General features: G+C 33.6%; 1 long non-coding RNA gene across 1 annotated transcript in view; it reads left to right on the top strand.

The window, feature by feature from the left end:
* LOC107724978 (uncharacterized) overlaps positions 1-3,149 on the top strand; it is a 4,492-nt gene extending 1,343 nt beyond the window's left edge. Inside the window, exons 2-3 of the long non-coding RNA XR_001638067.1 lie at positions 2,125-2,236; positions 2,868-3,149. This is a non-coding gene — a long non-coding RNA (uncharacterized LOC107724978). The remainder of the gene's footprint in view (positions 1-2,124; positions 2,237-2,867) is intronic.
* The last annotated feature ends 5,317 nt before the right edge of the window (positions 3,150-8,466 follow it).

Genomic DNA, 8,466 nt, shown 5'->3' with positions numbered 1-8,466 from the left:
CTTTCATTCACTCATTCATTCACTCACTCTTTCACTCACTCTTTCATTCACACTTTCATTCACTCATTCATTCACTCACTCTTTCACTCAGTCCTTCACTCATTCACTCACTCATTCACTCAGTCCTTCACTCATTCACTCACTCATTCACTCAGTCCTTCACTCATTCACTCACTCATTCACTCAGTCCTTCACTCATTCACTCACTCATTCACTCAGTCCTTCACTCATTCACTCACTCATTCACTCACTCATTCACTCACTCTTTCACTCACTCATTCATTCACTCATTCATTCACTCACCCCTTCACTCATTCACTCATTCATTCATTCATTCACTCACTCACTCATTCATTGACTCACTCAATCATTCATTCATTCTCACTCACTCACTCACTCACTCACTCATTCACTCACTCACTCACTCATTCATTGACTCACTCATTCATTCATTCACTCATTCATTGACTCACTCACTCACTCACTCTTTCATTCATTCACTCGCTCACTCACTCACTCACTCATTCATTGACTCACTCATTCATTCATTCACTCATTCATTGACTCACTCACTCACTCTTTCATTCATTCACTCGCTCACTCACTCATTCATTCATTCATTCATTCACTCTTTCACTCACTCTTTCACTCATTCACTCACTCATTCACTCAGTCCTTCACTCATTCACTCACTCATTCACTCATTCATTCACTCACTCTTTCACTCACTCATTCATTCACTCATACATTCACTCACTCTTTCACTCACCCTTTCACTCATTCACTCATTCATTCATTCATTCATTCATTTTTTTTTGTAGCAAATATAAATATTTGGTTAAATACTGCTGATTATTGTCAAGTTTCCCATTTAAAAAAACTTCCTGTGTAAAATTTCTAACATAAATTACATTTTCTGGTTATGTTAAAAAGGTATTACCCCATTAGCTAGTGTCAATGTAACTATAGCTACATTTTGCTATTGCTATTATATTACATATGCTATTATGGTTTTTGTTCATATTTCACTTTTTTTTTTATATTTTCTTTTTTTTTTTTACTTCAATTTTAGTTAAAGAATTGTCATTTTGTTGTGTGTTTTTGTTCTTATTATTATTTTTAAGTATGTCTATATAGTATTTATTATTTTTTATTTAATAGTTGTATTTATAAGTTTTGTTTATTCGTTTTATTTTGTTTAGCTGTAGTCATTTTAGTACTTAAACTAAATGAAAATGACAAATGTTGCCTTGGCAACTATCTGAAATAAAATGAGTAAAATTTTTTATAGTTTATTTTATTTCAGTTAACATTTATTTCAAGTAAACACATGTTTTTTTTAGGTTTTAGTTTTAATTTAGTAAACCATAATAAACCCGTTTGCAAGTATCTTGTAGAGCCAACTAGCTCTTAAAAGAACTGCTTGATCGTAGCTTAAATTAAAGCTAAATAAAAATATTTTACATAAAAAAATTAAATATAAAACAAAACTAATAAAAATGACAAAAGCACATAAAATTACTAAAATGAAAATGGCAACTTTTTTTTTTGTATTTTATTGCATTTTTTTAAATGGTTTTAGTTTCAGTAAATCCATAATCATGTTTGTTAGTTCCTTAGTTTAGCTAACTAATTTTTAAATGTATCACTTGATTTGTAGCTTGACTGCTTTTGGTTATGAATAGTTTCTAGCTCGACATACTAGTTTTAAGCAGCTTTTCACAACCACCTTCAGCATCGTGTCAGACACGTGTTCTTGACTTAAAGTCTGCCCCAAAAAAGACTACATTAATGAAACAATTAAACGCTGAATCCGTGAGCGGGTGACATTTATCTCGCCCTCAGCACATTGCCGGAGCTTGTTTTTTTCTGGCCTGTTGTTAGGGCACATTTTATAGCTCAGTACGGGAACTCAGCCAAGGATTCTGGGTAAAGAGCCGTATGCCAGGCGTAATGAAGACGTGGATGATGGAGGAAAGAGACAGAAATGAACATTATGCTGGATATTTACAACGGGACGTTTGTCTTGCCTGCCGTTAGTTTTTAAAATGCCCACATTTCCAGTTTGAGATGATCAATCATCCATTTCATTTCCATTCTTCTCTGTATTTTGTCTCTTCACAGCTATCCACACCAGCAGAAATGTATGAAAACATTTTTTAAAAATCAGGCAAATATCCGTTAGCTTTCATCCTGAAGGTCCTCTTCCATATTTTTCCTTCTGTGATTTGCTCTGGTGAGTTTTATTATTAGTCATTATTGCACATTTACATAATTGTGCCTATATATTTTGTGTCACACAAATTTTAAACAAATTATTTGGGATTTTTAGTTAATTTAAGGTTCAGCTGGAGTGGCAACACCAGAAAAAAAAATTGCGGCTTTTAGATATAAAAATACAAAGAGAAAGAAAATTTAATCCATTCATTGTGATTAACAACATGAAGTGCATTAAACATCAAAGTTTTCCAAACTGAGCTTTGTGAGCTAAAAAAACGAGTAATAATTAATTAAATCATAAAAATGTAAAATTAATATAAATAATAATTAAATAAAAGCAATTAAATTATCAATATTAAATATAAAAATATATACAAATTAAATATTCAAAAAAAAAATTTTTTTTTGTTTACTTGAATGCTGTGTGATCATAAACCAACATCAGATAACCACGAGAATGAGAATGTGTTTTTCAATAAATGATTGAAAAAATCCTTAGAATTATAAATTGACATAACATGAATTTATGTATTCAAGACCATCTAATGGAGCTGAAAAGCAGCTTGGATTGCATCCAAACCTCATTCATCCCAACTAATACCTTGATGCATAAACTTTTGCTTTATTTTCTTGTTTCATTATTCAAGAGCCAGAAGAGAGCGAAATGCTGCAACGCTCCCAGCATCTTCAACTTGACTTTCCCTCTCAAGAGTGTCAACAAGCTCCCAGCTGCTTCAGGAAGGGGATGTTTTACCAGCTCAGCGGATGCAGAAAATCAAGAACACTAACTGGAAGTTGTCTCTAAGATGCTGGGGTTAGTGATGGATGACTGCGTGAAAAGAACCACAGTGGCCTATAAAGATGCTCACGTCTGCACTCTATATTATGCTGCTGTCTTAACACTCAAAAAATATATTTATTTATTTATGCATGCCTAAATTTCAGATTTATGTATTTGAATTGCATATAACATTTTTGTGCACTTGGATTAAACAGTTTTAACATGAACAAACCAGGGTTATTGTAGTTAATAAAAACTAAAACTAAAAATTACAACCGTTAAAAAATGTCATTACTTGAAATAAAATAAAATACCAAAAATCTAATTTCAGCTAGTTGCCAAGGCAACATTTTTATTTTAATTTAGTTAAATTTGACTAAAATTGAAGCTGAAATAAAAATTTATGAAACTATTTAGACATGCAGTAGGCTATATAAATATTTTAAAAATCAAAAACTACAAAAAATGACAAAAACACACAACAAAATGACTAAAACTTTAACTAAAATGAAAATGAAAAATCGAATTAAAAAAATACAATAATGAAATCAAAATATTAATATCTCTAATAGTATCTCAATGATACTAAAATAACACTGAAACAAACTAATAAACTTAATGTGATGCATATTTGTCATACCTAAATAACATAAATTAAACAGGTAAGATTTGTATAATAGTACTAATAAAATAAATATGTTTTATGCATGACTGATAAATATGCATTATATTAAGTTTAGTTTGTTAATGTTAAAACTGTGTGCGATCCATATGCATGGGAATTTTATATGCAATTCAACTACATAAATCTTAAATTTAGGTCAAATATTTTTTGGGGTGTATCAAGGCTTCGCTAAATGAAGGCCTCTATCTTTCTAACCAGTAACACCCCTGGATTACTCTAAAGCAGGCTTGAGTTTTTCCGTGGCTGCGGAGGCCTGAGATGGAGTTTTCTAATGTTGAAGTCTGAGCGCACGGATAAAAGCAGCGCTGGATGGGAAGTCAATAGTGCGGGCTGTTATTGTGTGTCAGCGCTGAGAGAGAAGCTTCAATGCGACCGTGACCTATATTTACTGCTCGAGTGTGTTTCGCTCTTGTTACGCTGAGAGAGATTCTGGACGGAGAGACACGGATGAGAGAAAGAGAGAGAGAGCCGTGAGAAGAGCCATCTGGTAAACAGCAGGCTTCACCTCAGTGAACACACTGAAACACACTTTATATCAACCTATTTAAGGCCAGACACCACAGGTGAATAGGGTAAAACATTTAAAGGAATAGTTCACCCAAAAATGAAAATGAGGTGCAAATTTACTCACCCTCAGTCCATCCAAGATTAGGATGAGTTTGTTTCTTCATCAGGTTTGGAGAAATGTAGCACTGCATCAGTGTCTCAGCAATGGATGCTCTGCAGTGAATGGGTGCCGTCAGAATGAGAGTCCAAACAGCTGATAAAAACATCACAATAATCCACAAGTAATCCACACCACTCCAGTCATCAGTTAACATCTGGGGAAGACAAAAGCTGCGTGTTTGTAAGAAATTGATTTTGCTGACTGTTTTTACAGAGGGGATTTTGGATACCCAGCTGAGAGAGAATGTTCTGGCAAGTTTCCCTCAAAGTTATGAACAAACGTACTTCCAGTAACATTAATAGAACGTTTATTGAAAGTTCTTTGGTTTTTAATAATGTTGTTAGCACAAAAACATATTCATTATATTCATGGAACGTTTTTTCGTGAAACATTTTAGTTGAATGTTCATCCAAAGTTTTTTAAATGTACTTGTTTCAGAACGTTCAGAGAAAATTCAAATGTAACGTTCCCATAATGTTTGCAAAATGATACAATGGAATGTTCCCTTAACATTTGCATAAACAATAAAAAATGTTTCCAAAACATTTAAGAAACTGGATGTTTCAGCGCTCAGAGAACATTCAGAAATAACGTTTATGTAACAAAATGTTTTAGCAAAATGTTCTTGTTTTTTGTTAGCTGGTTTTTATCACTCCATAAATCACACACTGTAAACAAAAATCTGTGACATTTACGGTAAAATACCGGCAGCTTGTAAGATTAAACCCTAATGTACACAACTGATAAGAAACACAACAAAAAGAAGAAACATGTCAACAAAAAAACATCAAATATGAAGTGTCATGCAGGGGATTCTGGGAGTGTCAATTTACGTTTTTTCATTTGAATTTTTCTTTTTCACTTCCAAAAACCGTATTTTTAACAGTATTTTACTGTAAAATTACATTAAATGTAATTACATGTATTCTCCGTATATAGTATGGAAACTTACTGTTAACCAGTTAACAGGGTTTTACTGTAGCATTTTTACAGTCTATTACTGTTAAAATCACAATCATTTTTTACAGTGCACATACTGTCAACAGACAGAAACTGTAAGTTTTGGTGTATGTATGTAAGAGAAAAAACTCTTTAAAGATATGGATTGGAATTCAAATCTGCAGATGCAAATAGATAAAGTGCAATAAAATAAGCACTTAAATGTATATTTTAGTTGTTTTCTTTCCACTAGTTTAAAACAAAACATTACAAAAAGCCCAAAATCCCCAAACTGACCAGTGCATGAAAGAAACATTGTTTTGCATGTAATGTCTTGCCTTAAAAAAAATCAATTGCAAATCTAAACCCACATGCAACAACAAATTCTGGGATAAAACAAGGATGCAGAATATCTGACTAGAAAGTTGCACAGAAGATAAATGATGTGCACAATAACGAGATCTATAATTGGCTCATTCTTTCACTCAGTGGAACAATTTACTCAATTTGCACAAACCCGATTGAGTTGTTTGTCTGTTTGATGGGCGGCTTGTTTGGGGAGATCTCTGGCTTTAATGCATTCATTAATTCACTTCATAAAGCACCCAGGAAAACAAAGATGTTTTAATAAGACACACTTGAGTTATTAAGGAACTGCAGGAGACGAGCCTCTAGAATAATTCATCCAAAAATGATCAATCTGTCATGATTTACTCGCCTTCATGGCGGTCCAAACCTGAAATTACTTTCTTCTATTAAACACAAAATCATACAGGATAGTTTTATTGTACTTTTATGCTGCTTTTTTGGCTGCTTTTTAACAGCCTGGTCACCATCTACATTCATTTGTGAGTTTGAACCCATGACATTACGTTGCAAGCACAATACTGTACCATTCAAGCTGCTTTTGACTTAAAGTTTGAGGAAAGTTCTGTTTAGCTGATGTACTTAAAAATATTAAATGAGGTTGTTAAATAATTGAACTCAAACAGGGTTTCTTTAAAAACATGTCATGTCTTTCACAAATTAAGTCCTTAGAAGATCTTAAATCAGAGCAGAAAGTCTTAAATTCATAACATCATGGCATTAAATGGTGCATGCAACATCGTCCTCTGTATTTTTGTTTTGTTTTCCAATACAATATGCAAATGTCCTTAAATCAAAGATACATTTACTGGAGATGCAAATTGAATGAATTAATAAACTTGTTTTCCCTTTGAATGAAATTGATTTTATTGAGCCTACTGATATCTGTCTCGTTTTAATGATAAACTCACTTAATTTTCATTAATTTCTCAGAAAACAAGACTTCTTATTAAAAAGTAAAGGAAATCTGTTGAAGCGTTTTCTCATACAAGACATTTACATTTCGAGACCATGTTGATGTATTTTTACATTCATTTTGTTACTTCAATTGTCTTTAATTGATCTTAAAAACGTCTTAAATTTACCATCATAAAATGTGCAGAAACCTTACAACACTAAATTATCTTTAGTTGAGCTGCTTTAGCTGAAATTGCATTTGAAACTAAAGAATTTTGCAGTGCTGTTTTTCTGTTTATTACTTAAAATCTGCATCGAAGCAGAATGCATTGTATAAAACAAACATTGTCTGAAATATGACTTTGAAAAAGAGCAGCTTTGACATTCCGCTAAATATCTCCTTTTGTGTTCCACAGAAGAAAGAAGGAACGGCATGAAGGTAAACACATTTTAATTTTTGCATGAACTGTTCCTTTAGTCTGGTCAGTAAACGATGAAGACATAGCTAAAGCTTTTACTTCAGTTTGGTTGCCTTTTGAAATGATTTGAATGGGTAGATTTACAGAGGAGGACCGGGCCACGCGCATACACACAGCACGCTTTTAGTGGCAGCTGAAGTGAAATCCAATTACAATGTTAACACAGCGAGACACTGAGGCAGACAGTGAAGCGGCGCTTGTCCACCTCCCTCAGAGACTCATTCTGTGCCGCTGTTACATACACAAAATCTGAGACGAGCACTCATGCACACACATTCTCCCTACAGAGCAGCACAATCCCTGACACTTTATCAGCACGTTATGACCCCTTCAAAACATGCATTTATGTGCATGCTGGTGAAAAACAACAGAACGTTTCAAAGTCAGCATGAAAAAGTATTTGTGTCTGTAATGTGATGCATTTCCATCTGAAACATGAATGTGAGTCTGCAGTGAATTGTGGCTGAAGGTCAAGCTGCCAGTAAAGCTTCTTTCTTTTTCAAATGTTCCTTATTTTCTATTTTTCTGTATCTTTTATTAAACTACTCAAATTAATCAGCATTAAATTGCTGTTAACTATTGGCAATACTTTAGAAAAGCTGCATAACAGTAGCCTAAAACCATGGCTAAATACAGACTAGTTAACATTAAAGGGATATTTCACCCAAAAATGAAAATTCTGTCATCATTTACTCACTCTTATGTCGTTCCAAACCTGTATGACTTACTGTGGAACATAAATTTAAAAAAATGATACAGAATGGTTTCAGTTCCCATTGTCTTCCATTATATGGACAGAAATTACAATGGTAGTCAATGGGAACTGAAACTTTAACATCAATATCTTTTTTTTCTTCTTTAAAATAATGTGCACTACTTAATAATAATCGCAATCATACCAGAAACATGCATAAGAAAGTAAAGTAATCCCCTTGACCCTGTAATGAGCCTTTTTGACACCATATTTAATTTGATTCCAATGAAAAAATGACAAAACATTAAAAATACAGCATCAAAAATGTAATACACCAAAAAATAAAAAACATGGGTTGTGAAAATGAGGGTGACCTTGAACCCCAAAAAAAGTAGGACACATTGAACACACTGTCTTCTGTCCCTCATTTTCCAGAATATTGTAGATTATAGATTTAGGGATCGGCACTTTTGATTGTCCTACTGTATCAAACACATAGCAGCATGCTAAAAACGCCCAGAATGTCATAGCAACGGCCTAGCAACACATTAAAGCTGCTTTGAAACGATATACATCGTGAAAAGCGCCTCACAGATCAACGCGAATTGAATTGAATGTAATTGTCCACGCTGCGTTTTTGCTCCAGTGCGGCACTTGCGCGTCGCTCCCCGAGCGCGTCAGCGGGGTGAACAGAAAAACCAAACAGCAGCGTGAGCAGCAGATAGACGGAGACAGAGA

This window comes from Sinocyclocheilus rhinocerous, unplaced genomic scaffold (genome assembly GCF_001515625.1).
Source record: "Sinocyclocheilus rhinocerous isolate Xijiao unplaced genomic scaffold, SAMN03320098_v1.1 scaffold2019, whole genome shotgun sequence".
In the NCBI taxonomy this organism is placed as follows: domain Eukaryota; kingdom Metazoa; phylum Chordata; class Actinopteri; order Cypriniformes; family Cyprinidae; genus Sinocyclocheilus; species Sinocyclocheilus rhinocerous.
This window is presented reverse-complemented; position numbering and strand designations above follow the sequence as displayed.